The 11,041-nt window shown below is 47.8% G+C and overlaps 1 protein-coding gene across 1 annotated transcript in view; it reads right to left on the bottom strand.

Annotated features, from left to right (window-relative positions):
* LOC307120795 (C-type mannose receptor 2-like) overlaps positions 1-11,041 on the bottom strand; it is a 313,286-nt gene that overhangs the window by 265,641 nt on the left and 36,604 nt on the right. The gene's annotated exons all lie outside the window — the stretch shown is intronic.

Below are 11,041 nucleotides of genomic sequence, written 5' to 3'. Positions count from 1 at the left end.
GGGGATAGTGTGGTAGTGTTTGGGGTTAGGGTGGGATTATGGGATAGGGTGTTAGTGTTTGGGGTTAGGGTGGGATTAGGGGATAGGGTGTTGGTGTTTGGGGTTAGGGTGGGATTAGGGGATAGGGTGTTAGTGTTTGGGGTTAGGGTGGGATTAGGAGAGAGGGGATAGGGTGTTGGTGTTAGGGTGGGATTAGGGGAGAGGGTGTTGGTGTTAGGGTGGGATTAGGGGAGAGGGTGTTGGTGTTTGGGGTTAGGGTAGGATTAGGGGATAGTGTGGTAGTGTTTGGGGTTAGGGTGGGATTGTGGGATAGGGTGTTAGTGTTTGGGGTTAGGGTGGGATTAGGGGAGAGGGTGTTGGTGTTTGGGGTTAGGGTGGGATTAGGGGATAGGGTGTTGGTGTTTGGGGTTAGGGTGGGATTAGGGGAGAGGGTGTTGGTGTTTGGGGTTAGGGTGGGATTAGGGGATAGGGTGTTGGTGTTTGGGGTTAGGGTGGGATTAGGGGATAGGGTGTTGGTGTTTGGGGTTAGGGTGGGATTAGGGGAGAGGGTGTTGGTGTTTGGGGTTAGGGTGGGATTAGGGGAGAGGGTGTTGGTGTTTGGGGTTAGGGTGGGATTAGGGGAGAGGGTGTTGGTGTTTGGGGTTAGGGTGGGATTAGGGGATAGGGTGTTGGTGTTTGGGGTTATGGTGGGATTAGGGGATAGGGTGTTGGTGTTTGGGGTTAGGGTGGGATTAGGGGAGAGGGTGTTGGTGTTTGGGGTTAGGGTGGGATTAGGGGATAGGGTGTTGGTGTTTGGGGTTAGGGTGGGATTAGGGGATAGGGTGTTGGTGTTTGGGGTTAGGGTTAGGGTGGGATTAGGGGAGAGGGTGTTGGTGTTTGGGGTTAGGGTGGGATTAGGGGAGAGGGTGTTGGTGTTTGGGGTTAGGGTGGGATTAGGGGAGAGGGTGTTGGTGTTTGGGGTTAGGGTGGGATTAGGGGATAGGGTGTTGGTGTTTGGGGTAAGGGTGGGATTAGGGGATAGGGTGTTGGTGTTTGGGGTTAGGGTGGGATTAGGGGATAGGGTGTTGGTGTTTGGGGTTAGGGTGGGATTAGGGGATAGGGTGTTAGTGTTTGGGGTTAGGGTGGGATTAGGGGATAGGGTGTTGGTGTTTGGGGTTAGGGTGGGATTAGGGGATAGGGTGTTGGTGTTTGGGGTTAGGGTGGGATTAGGGGAGAGGGTGTTGGTGTTTGGGGTTAGGGTGGGATTAGGGGAGAGGGTGTTGGTGTTTGGGGTTAGGGTGGGATTAGGGGAGAGGGTGTTGGTGTTTGGGGTTAGGGTGGGATTAGGGGAGAGGGTGTTGGTGTTTGGTGAAGGGTTTGTATTTAGAGCAATGGCAACAGGCAAAAAAGAAAGACTTCCCCTATCTGGGAATATTTTGAGTTCATAGCTTCCAATGTATGTATGCTTTTCTACTATTTAAGAGGAGAAATACTCTTTTTATTTACAGCTTTTATTTCTTAAAAAAAAAATTACACTTTATCAGCTTTCTGTCATTCCTACAGTTACACAAGCACTATCACTGCCAAGTGTCATAAGCACATTTAATGATCCTATCACACAATGTCCTTATTCGCTGTGTGTGTGTGTGTGTGTGTGTGTGTGTGTGTGTGTGTGTGTGTGTGTGTGTGTGTGTGTGTGTGTGTGTGTGTGTGTGTGTGTGTGTGTGGGGGGGGGTTCAAGATCTTATTGATCTTGAATCAATAAGATTCAAGATCTTATTGAATCATATAAACTCAATTATATTTTATTGTCACACTTTAATGAGTAAATTAATGTATTAAATGGACAAATTAAACACACAAGTATAAGGCTTTTATTTGTACACATAGCATTGAAATGATGGAGTGTGTTGTGGTTGCTTCATCTGAAAGAGCTTCTTCCACAGGCTTCTGGCTGCTTTATTTTAAATAAGCACCAGATGGCGCTGTTCTCTACAATCTCGAAGCTTCTTTTCCCGGAACAGTCAGCGGAAAGCCTCAGTGCTTCAAGAGGCTTCATTTCCTCATCCCTAGCGTGTGCCAATAAAACAGCTCAAAAGTCTAATACACCATGACTCTGATATATTTTTAGAGATCATTTGGACAGATGCTCTGGAGTTAAGGTAGCAAACACATGCCACCTCTCCACACACACACACACACACACACACACACACACACACACACACACACACACACACACACACTCACACACACACACACACACACACACACACACACACACACACACACACACACACACACACACACACACATCCCCCTTCAAATGGCCACCTTCTCTTCTTATGGGCTGGCCCAATATAAAACCAACAAATGTCCCCCTAATTCCCCCTCAAACAAAATCATACATGCAGGGCTGTGCACGGGGTTTGGCCCGGTGGCTAGAGCCACTGCCATTCTGCCCTCATTGGCTGAGGTGCCCCTCTTGCCCCCTTCCCTCCCTCGCCCCCAGAGGATTCCCATCACAGCGTTCTATTGCTCTAAAAATCCACTAATTCTGCTCATCTGTTCCGTGGTTTCAGGCTTGCTCTGCAGCATCGCTCACAGTCTGTGGCAGTGCCCGCTGTCTGTGCAGAGGACAGAAAGTCGTCCCATTATAAATTACAATCCACATTACAGACAGTGGTTTATCCACGGAATTAGTAATTTGGTAGTTTGTTTTTGAATTCCTGTCAGTAATGTTTTTTTGCTCCTGGGGCTCGTTTCAGAAAGGAGGTTAAGTGAAAACTCTGAGTAGGTTAACCCTGAAATAAGGGAAACTCTGGGTTTTCTGTTTCAGAATGGGAGGTATGTCAAACCCGAGAAAGCAGGGTAAGTCAAGCCTGTTTCTGAAAGAGAGGTAACTTATACTCAGAGTCAGTTACCAGGGTAACTTACTCTATGACCCTAACCTGGTCAGAAGCAGGTTTTTTTTGGTAAACCCAGAGTTTCTATCGATCTCCTCCTCCTTTTAAAGCGAACAGTGTTTAAATACTTTATTCACTCATTCAAACTGCACAAATGCTTTTCATACTAAGTATTTATAAGTATTTTTTTATTACCCTATTGGCAAATAATTTGCAAAATAAGAAAAATACACTTAAATTACCTTTTTTTTGTCCCCCAGGAAACAAGACTAAAGACTTATGTAATTTTTCTTATGTAGAAAATGCACTTGATATTTTTACTGGAAATTACAAGACAAAAAAAGCTTTTTTTTACAGTGCAGGTACATTCATTCAGTGCAAATATTTTCATCAAGAGGACACCGTCAAAATTACAAAAAAATAGCATCTTGTAGATGAGGAGGCTGCAATAATTTGTAGAGAGTTACATTCACGTTAAGAAAGAGGATTTTCTTTCTTGCTATATCCACATGCATATTTATTTGAGAACACTGCATGAAAAGTGGGATTTTCGACCCCGTAAACGCCTGTAGACTCCCGGAAATCTCCCTAATTTTCGGCAGTTTTCGACAATTTAGAGGCAGCGAACGTCGCGTTCGTCTGTGCCACAAATTGTCGTAAACGAACCATGACGTAGGTGGAGAGCCCCCCGCTGAGAGAGCCAGCGGAGGTGCGACGCCTCTAATTAGCATATGAATAGCAGCGAAACCAGAGAGTCAACGGCCAGACTTGAATTTACTCACTCAGTATTGGCTGAGGCCACTACTTTTAAACAAGAAAAATCCCTCGTGATTGGTTGGCAGATCACTGCAAACCAATCATTATTGGTCCCCCTGGCTCATTATAAATGTAAACCCCAATAATAAATATATAATTTATGTTGTAATAATTTATGTTTTATATTAATGTTATTGTGCTATGAAGTATTCATACCATCAAGGAATATATGGGAAAATTATACGGACCGTGTCGTTTATTCAAAGAAAGAGCTTCATTTATAAACACACAGCTGTTTATTCAAAGAAAGAGCTTCATTTATAAACACACAACTGTTTATTCAAAGAAAGAGCTTCATTTATAAACACACAACTGTTTATTCAAAGAAAGAGCTTTATTGTTAAACACACAACTATGTACAGTGCAGCAGTAATATCTCGTAATGTAATGTAAAGTTCGTCGAGCTCCAGGCTGCGAGAGGGCGGTGGCCGCACAATCCATCCAGACACCCCGTCAACAAAGCCGTCTTCCTCGTCAGACATGAGTTCAATGGTTGCGGACTTCCAAATGTCCACCTCATCCTCAGCCAGCACACTCTCGCTTCCAGCAACTGTAACGTTAATACAATCCATAAAGACAATAAGCAACCTGAAAAATACTCACATTGACAAAAAACGGATCTAATATAATAAAGATTACCCTTTTTCTTCTTGATCCGCCTGCGATGTAAGTTCAGGTTGTTTGTATCTGAAGCTCCGGCGTGTCGATTCATAATACGTCTTACAGGCAGCTGGAAAACAATTACATGAGACTGGTATTAATAAAAACAGTCACGGTAAAATTAAACAAGGAATGAGAAAAACATTAGATGTTACTTACACACAATGTCGTCGTGATCAGCGGTTAAATCTGGACTCGCGGAAATCGCTCCAAGCAGATAAGAGCTCACGGCTTCGTTATGAGGCGAGGATAGTCTGTGAAAACAAAATGTGCAGTTTTAAGCTCGGATCTATTAACGCATCCATTTCCTTATACAGCTGAATAAAAGCATATTCTTTAAATTGTAACGTTACATTACCCATGCTCTGGTTCATAGCGCCTGCAGTTTGCCTCAGAGTTGTGAAGACGAAGACAGCTGAAAATTAGTCGAAAAAGTTAGCTGCGTCCATGCAGAGGAGTTGAAGGGGAGCTGAAGGCGAAACGGCGTCCTGTCATTGTTGATCACGAAAAAGCAAAGCAGCAAAAACACAGGAAATGTATAAAAAAAAACAGAGTCCAAGGGTCCGTCCACACGGAGACGCGTTTCACTGTATACGTATAAATTTTTTTATCGTATTGCCGTTTCGTCCACACGGATCCGGCGTTTTGGGAGACTGAAACCGCTATTTTTTGAAACTGGGTCCTAAAGTGGATAAATCTGAAAACGACACCCTTGCGGTTTCGTGTATACGGCCAATCCGTGTATTTTGTGAAACGATGATGTCATCACACCACGTCCTGCGCGGGGAAGACTTGAAGGGATACAACTACGGGCACTGGGCATGCGCACATCAATACTGCGTTGTTTAATTACTGTATTTGCATTATTGTAAGGGTATGTTTAGGGTTGGGATAGGTGTATGTGTTAATAAAACACATCTGGTAAGTAGCAAATTTATTTATTGTTATTTTATTGTGAGATTTTACCTCACCTCCGACTGTTGCCGTACCCCTTCTAGCCACAACTCTTCTTCTCCGTTTTTAGTGTATATCTGTGGAAGAATTACAGTGCCACATACTGGCCTGGCATGTATACTACATCGTTTTGAGCCGTTTTCATGCTCTCGTGTGTACGCTGATATTTCTTGAAACGAGGAAAAAAAAAAGATCGGATAGGGATTCAGATTATTTTATTTAATGCCATGTGAGCATTCAAAGCTATTTTCATGGCAAAAATTCAACTACAAAAATACAAATATCATATAAATGCAATAAAAAACAAAACAGCAAGTCATATTATACAAGATGTTTTAAATTAACATATGATAAAAAATCCAAAACCTTTTCAGGCATAATCTCATTAAATACGTCCTTAAGTGAAGTAACTTCATAAAAGAGCATTCTGCTTGTAATAATTCCAGGACAATCCAATAAAATATGTTTAACAGATAAAGGAATTTTACAAAACATGCATAAAATTGGTTCTTCACCCTTAAGCAAAAAAGCATGGGTCAAACTTGTGTGACCCATACGACATCTGGTATAAACCACTTGATCAAGTCTAGTTTTAAAATTTTGAAAAAATCTGTTTGTAATTTCTGGATGAATTCCCTACAATTTATTAGTCTTGTACATATTCCACTCTTCTTGCCACTTATTTAAAATATATCGATTAATAATCGGTCTGATGTCTAAAGGAGGAATTTGACATTCATTAACCTCCTGATTAAGAGCGTCCTTAGCAGCTGCATCAGCTCGTTCATTTCCTGAAAGTCCTACATGTCCTGGAACCCAGCAAAAGATGATACTGAAGAACTGATTTAATAGATAATCCACTTTTGTTAAGATGCAGTCCACTAAAGGATGATCAGTTTTTAAAGTGTCCAATGCTTGAAGACAAGATTTCGAGTCTGTAAAAATTATAGAATTTTTTTGTTGTGTATTTTCAATATGTTCCAAAGCCAAAAGTAAAGCACGTGCTTCAGCAGAAAAAATTGAGCATTGTTTTGGAATACGTATTCCATAGCGTTGATGTCCAGTCACCATTGCTGCTGTTACACTATTTTCCACCTTCGAACCATCTGTGAATATAGGTATATGAAAAGGGAATTGGTTTCTTATGTCCAAATATTGCTGTCTATATACATTTGGAAGAGTCACTCCTTTCCTCTGATTAGCCAAATCCAAATTGATATTAGGCTTCTTTAATTTCCAGGGAGATATAGAATTAAATTGTATTTGACTTAAAATGTTCAAATTTGTATTTAAGTTCTCCAAGTGTGGTTTAATACGTATACCAAAGGATCTGATGCTTTTAGGTTTGCTCCCATACAAAGGAGTAAATTGTGGGTTGAAGACTGTAGAATAGGCAGGATTGGTTTTATTTGCCTTTATTTTGACAGCATATTGGAGTGAGAGCTTCAATTGTCTATTTTGAAGGGAAGGTTCATTGGCTTCAATGTACAAACTTTGCACTGGCGAAGTTCTAAATGCTCCCAAGGCAAGTCGTAAGCCCTGATGATGTACTGAGTCAAGCATCTGCTAATATGATTTTCTGGCAGAGTCATATATTATGCTTCCATAGTCCAGACGGGAACGAATTAGTGTTCTATAGAGTCTCAAAAGAACAATGTAATCTGCTCCCCATTTTGTTTTTGCCAATACTTTCATTATATTCATAGCTTTAAGACACTTGTTTTTTAGTAATTTCAAATGAGGGATGAAAGTCATTTTGTTGTCAAATAGAAGACCCAAGTACTTGATTTCCTTAACAACATTAATCGGTTCTCTATTAATGAAGAGTTCTGGATCATGATGAAGGGATCGCTGGATACAGAAGTGGGTACTCTTGATTTAGAGAACTTGAATCCATTTCAACTGACCACTGATATATTTTCTCGATACATAACTGCAGTTCCCATTCAGTCGGTCACGTTCCCGACGAATTGGGATCACTTCTGGGAGCCCCTATCAGCTTCGAGCTATCTAGAACCGGCCAATGAACAATTGGCGTGTGAGATTTGCATCTCGCGCTCCACCCTGCGCCGCGGGTATAAACAGGAAGCGAGAGCGAATGCACGCTGTCATTCACTTCGGAGCCAAACGGCAGATGAAGAGGACTCTCATTCATTCAATGAGTATATCGCTGCTATCAGCAAGAGAAGAAAAGAACCGGAGATTCAGGAGACGCGTGTTGGAGAGACGGCACACTTCAGCGGGATCCGCGCTGACTCATCGGCTGCCTCTGCAAGCAGAGAAAAACTGCTGTTATCACAGCAACAGCAAATCTGTTGGTCTGGTTGGGCGTGTTTTCCTGAGTACAGGCACGGGCTGCACACAAATCCTGTGCGCTGTCGCGTTTCTCCCTGAGTGCTTCAGCACAGAGCGTTTCCTCACAAAAGAGCTTCACAGGTGACGTGCCGTCTTTTTCAAGATGTCTTACCACCTGTGCGTTTCTGGATGCGGTCGTTCCCTGTCCCCTGCTGACGGTCACAATCGCTGTCTCACGTGTTTGGGCACACAGCACGCTGAGGCGGCGTTTGTGGATAGTTCATGTTCCCACTGCGGGAACATGACTATCTCGGAGCTTAGATCGAGACTCTCCTACCTCCGGGCTGGGGGAGTCCCCTTACCCATCCCACGAACCAGGTCTGCCCCTAACCCGGGTGGACCTGCTTCTTTGGATGGCCAGGGTGATCTGAGGATTACGTTCAAGGCAAACCTGCCGAGCGACCCTCCGCAGGCCCCTAATCCCTCAGCTCCGCAGCCGGTAGAGCCTCCGAGAGAAACCGCTGGACCCTCCCACGGGAGACCAGTGGTGACTTTTGGAGCTCCAGCGGACGAACAGATGTCGATCGCTGCATCGGAGGGGGAGTTTCAGTCCTCGGGGGATGAAGGGTCAGTTGTACTGCCTCCCTCTGGGAGAGTGGCAACGGCTGCCCCGGACCCTGAGATGGCTGCTATGCTTGCCCGGGCCGCCGAAAGGGTTGGGCTCGAGTGGAACCCTCCACCGTGTCCCGAACCCTCTAGGTTGGACGATTGGTTCCTCGGGGTGGGTCGCGCTGGTTCTCAGCGTCCCGCCCCGACACCTTTCTTCCCGGAGGTGCATGAGGAGCTCACCGCGAAAGTCACGAAAGTCACCGCCCGTGCCATCGGTCAGGCGATGTCCACACTTGTGGTCCAGGAGCGGCATCTCTGGCTTAACCTGGCTGATATGAGGGAGACCGATAAATATCGGTTCCTGGACTCCCCCATCTCGTCAGCTGGGTTATTCGGCGACGCGGTCGAGAGCTTCGCCCAACAGTTCTCGGCCGCCCAGAAGCAGATGGAGGCGATAAAGCACATCCTGCCCCGGCGGCCCGCTGCTGCTCGTCGTCGAGGACGTCCACCCGCCGCCGCCTCCACCCCCGCCAAGGCACCGCAGCAGCCTTCCACCAGCCGACGGCGTAGGGGCGGCCATGGGAAGGATGTCCAGCCCGCTCAGGCTGCTGCCAAGCCAGGTGGCAAGCGACGTCGCAAGCGACCCTGAGACGGGCCGCCCAGAGATGGAGGAAACTGCTCTGAGGGAGATGGTTGCAGCACCACTCCTTCCCCCGGAGGAGGGCCGGGGGAAAATCTTTTGTTTTTCTGTTCCGCCGCTGGTCCCAGTGCCAGCGGCACCCAAAACATCAATAAAAGAGCAGTTTCCAATATCTCTGGGTGCCAAGAGAGCGCGCTTCGCGGTGGTCGACACTCCCATGCCTCGCCACCCTCAAGTACCGCTCCCTTCACCAGCAGGGGACGCCGGCTGTCGGGACGCACACAAGCGGCCTCCCCACACTCGCACGTCCCCTCCGCGGATGCAGGTAAGTGTTGCACAGCACACTCAGATCCCGCTTCGGGCCGCTCCCATGCCGTCCGAGCCGGATCCCTGCGTTCCGCCTCGCTGCCCCGCTGCAGGTACGTCTGTGGTGCCGATGGTCCCCCTTGCTCGGAGTCTGGGAGCCTGGCTAGCGCTTCCCAGCCCGTCTCGGTGGCTCATCCGTACCATCAGACTCGGCTATGCGATTCAGTTCGCCCGGCGTCCCCCCAAGTTCAGGGGCGTTCACTTCACGACTGTAGTGGAGGCGAACGGCCCCGTGCTCAGGGCGGAGATCGCTGTCCTACTGGCGAAGGACGTGATAGAGCCGGTCCCTCAAGCCGATATGAGGTCCGGGTTCTTCAGCCCGTACTTCATTGTACCCAAGAAAGGCGGCGGGTTACGACCGATCTTGGACCTGCGATTCCTGAACTGGTCCCTTCACAGGCTGCCGTTCACGATGTTAACGCAGAAGCGCATCTTCAGGTGCATCCGTCCCCGAGATTGGTTTGCAGCGATCGACCTGAAGGACGCGTACTTTCATGTCTCGATTCTCCCTCGACACCGGCCCTTTCTGCACTTCGCGTTCGAGGGACGGGCATATCAGTACCGCGTCTTACCCTTCGGCCTGTCCCTGTCGCCCCGCGTCTTTACGAAGGTTGCGGAGGCGGCCATTGCTCCCATGAGAGAGCATGGTGTTCGCATCCTCAACTACCTCGACGACTGGCTGATTCTTGCCCAGTCGCGAGAGCAGTTGTGCGAACACAGGGACAAGGTGCTCAGTCACCTCAGCCAGTTGGGACTTCAGGTCAACTGGGAGAAGAGCAAACTCTGTCCCACACAGAGGATCTCTTTTCTCGGTATGGAGATAGATAGACTGTCGCCATGACAGCGCGCCTCACCGAGGAGCGCGTCCAGTCAGTGTTGAACTGCTTGAATTCGTTCAAAGGCAGGACAGCGGTACCACTGAAACATTTTCAGAGGCTCCTGGGGCATATGGCATCCGCAGCCGCAGTAACGCCGCTCGGATTGCTTCATATGAGACCGCTTCAACGCTGGCTACACGATCGAGTCCCGAGATGGGCGTGGCACAGCGGATCCCTCCGCGTCCAAGTGACTCAGAGGTGCCGCCAAACCTTCGGCCCGTGGTCGGACCCTCTGTTTCTCCGGGCGGGAGTTCCCCTAGAACAAGTGTCCAGGCACTCCGTTGTCTCCACGGATGCCTCATCCACGGGTTGGGGTGCCACGTACAACGGGCTTGCAGTTTCGGGTCTGTGGACGGGGCCTCAACTGCAATGGCATATCAATTGCCTCGAGTTGTTAGCAGTTCGTCTTGCACTCAGCCGCTTCAAAGTGCCGCTCAGAGGCAAGCACGTTCTGGTCCGGACGGACAACACTGCGGCCGTAGCGTACATCAACAAACAGGGTGGTCTACGCTCCCGTCGCATGTCGCAACTCGCCCGCCATCTCCTCTTATGGAGTCAGAAGCATCTGAGGTCGCTTCGTGCCGTTCACATTCCGGGCCTGCTCAATCGTGCGGCCGACGAGCTGTCACGTCAGCAGGTACTTCCGGGAGAATGGCGACTCCATCCCCAGGCGGTCCAGCTAATCTGGAGTCGTTTCGGGGCCGCACAGGTAGACCTGTTTGCCTCCCCAGAGACGACCCACTGTCAGTGGTTTTATTCCTTGACCGAGGGGACCCTCGGGTCGGATGCCCTGGCCCACAGCTGGCCCCGGGAAGAACGCAAGTATGCGTTTCCCCCAGTGAGCCTTCTTGCGCAGACACTGTGCAAAGTCAGGGAGGACGAGGAGCAGGTCCTGTTGGTCGCTCCGTATTGGCCCAACCGGACTTGGTTCCCGGAAC

The sequence above is a fragment of the Gobio gobio genome (assembly GCF_949357685.1).
Source record: "Gobio gobio genome assembly, chromosome: 2".
NCBI lineage: Eukaryota > Metazoa > Chordata > Actinopteri > Cypriniformes > Gobionidae > Gobio > Gobio gobio.
Note: the sequence above shows the minus strand (reverse complement) of the source record. Positions and strands in the feature narration are given on the sequence as shown.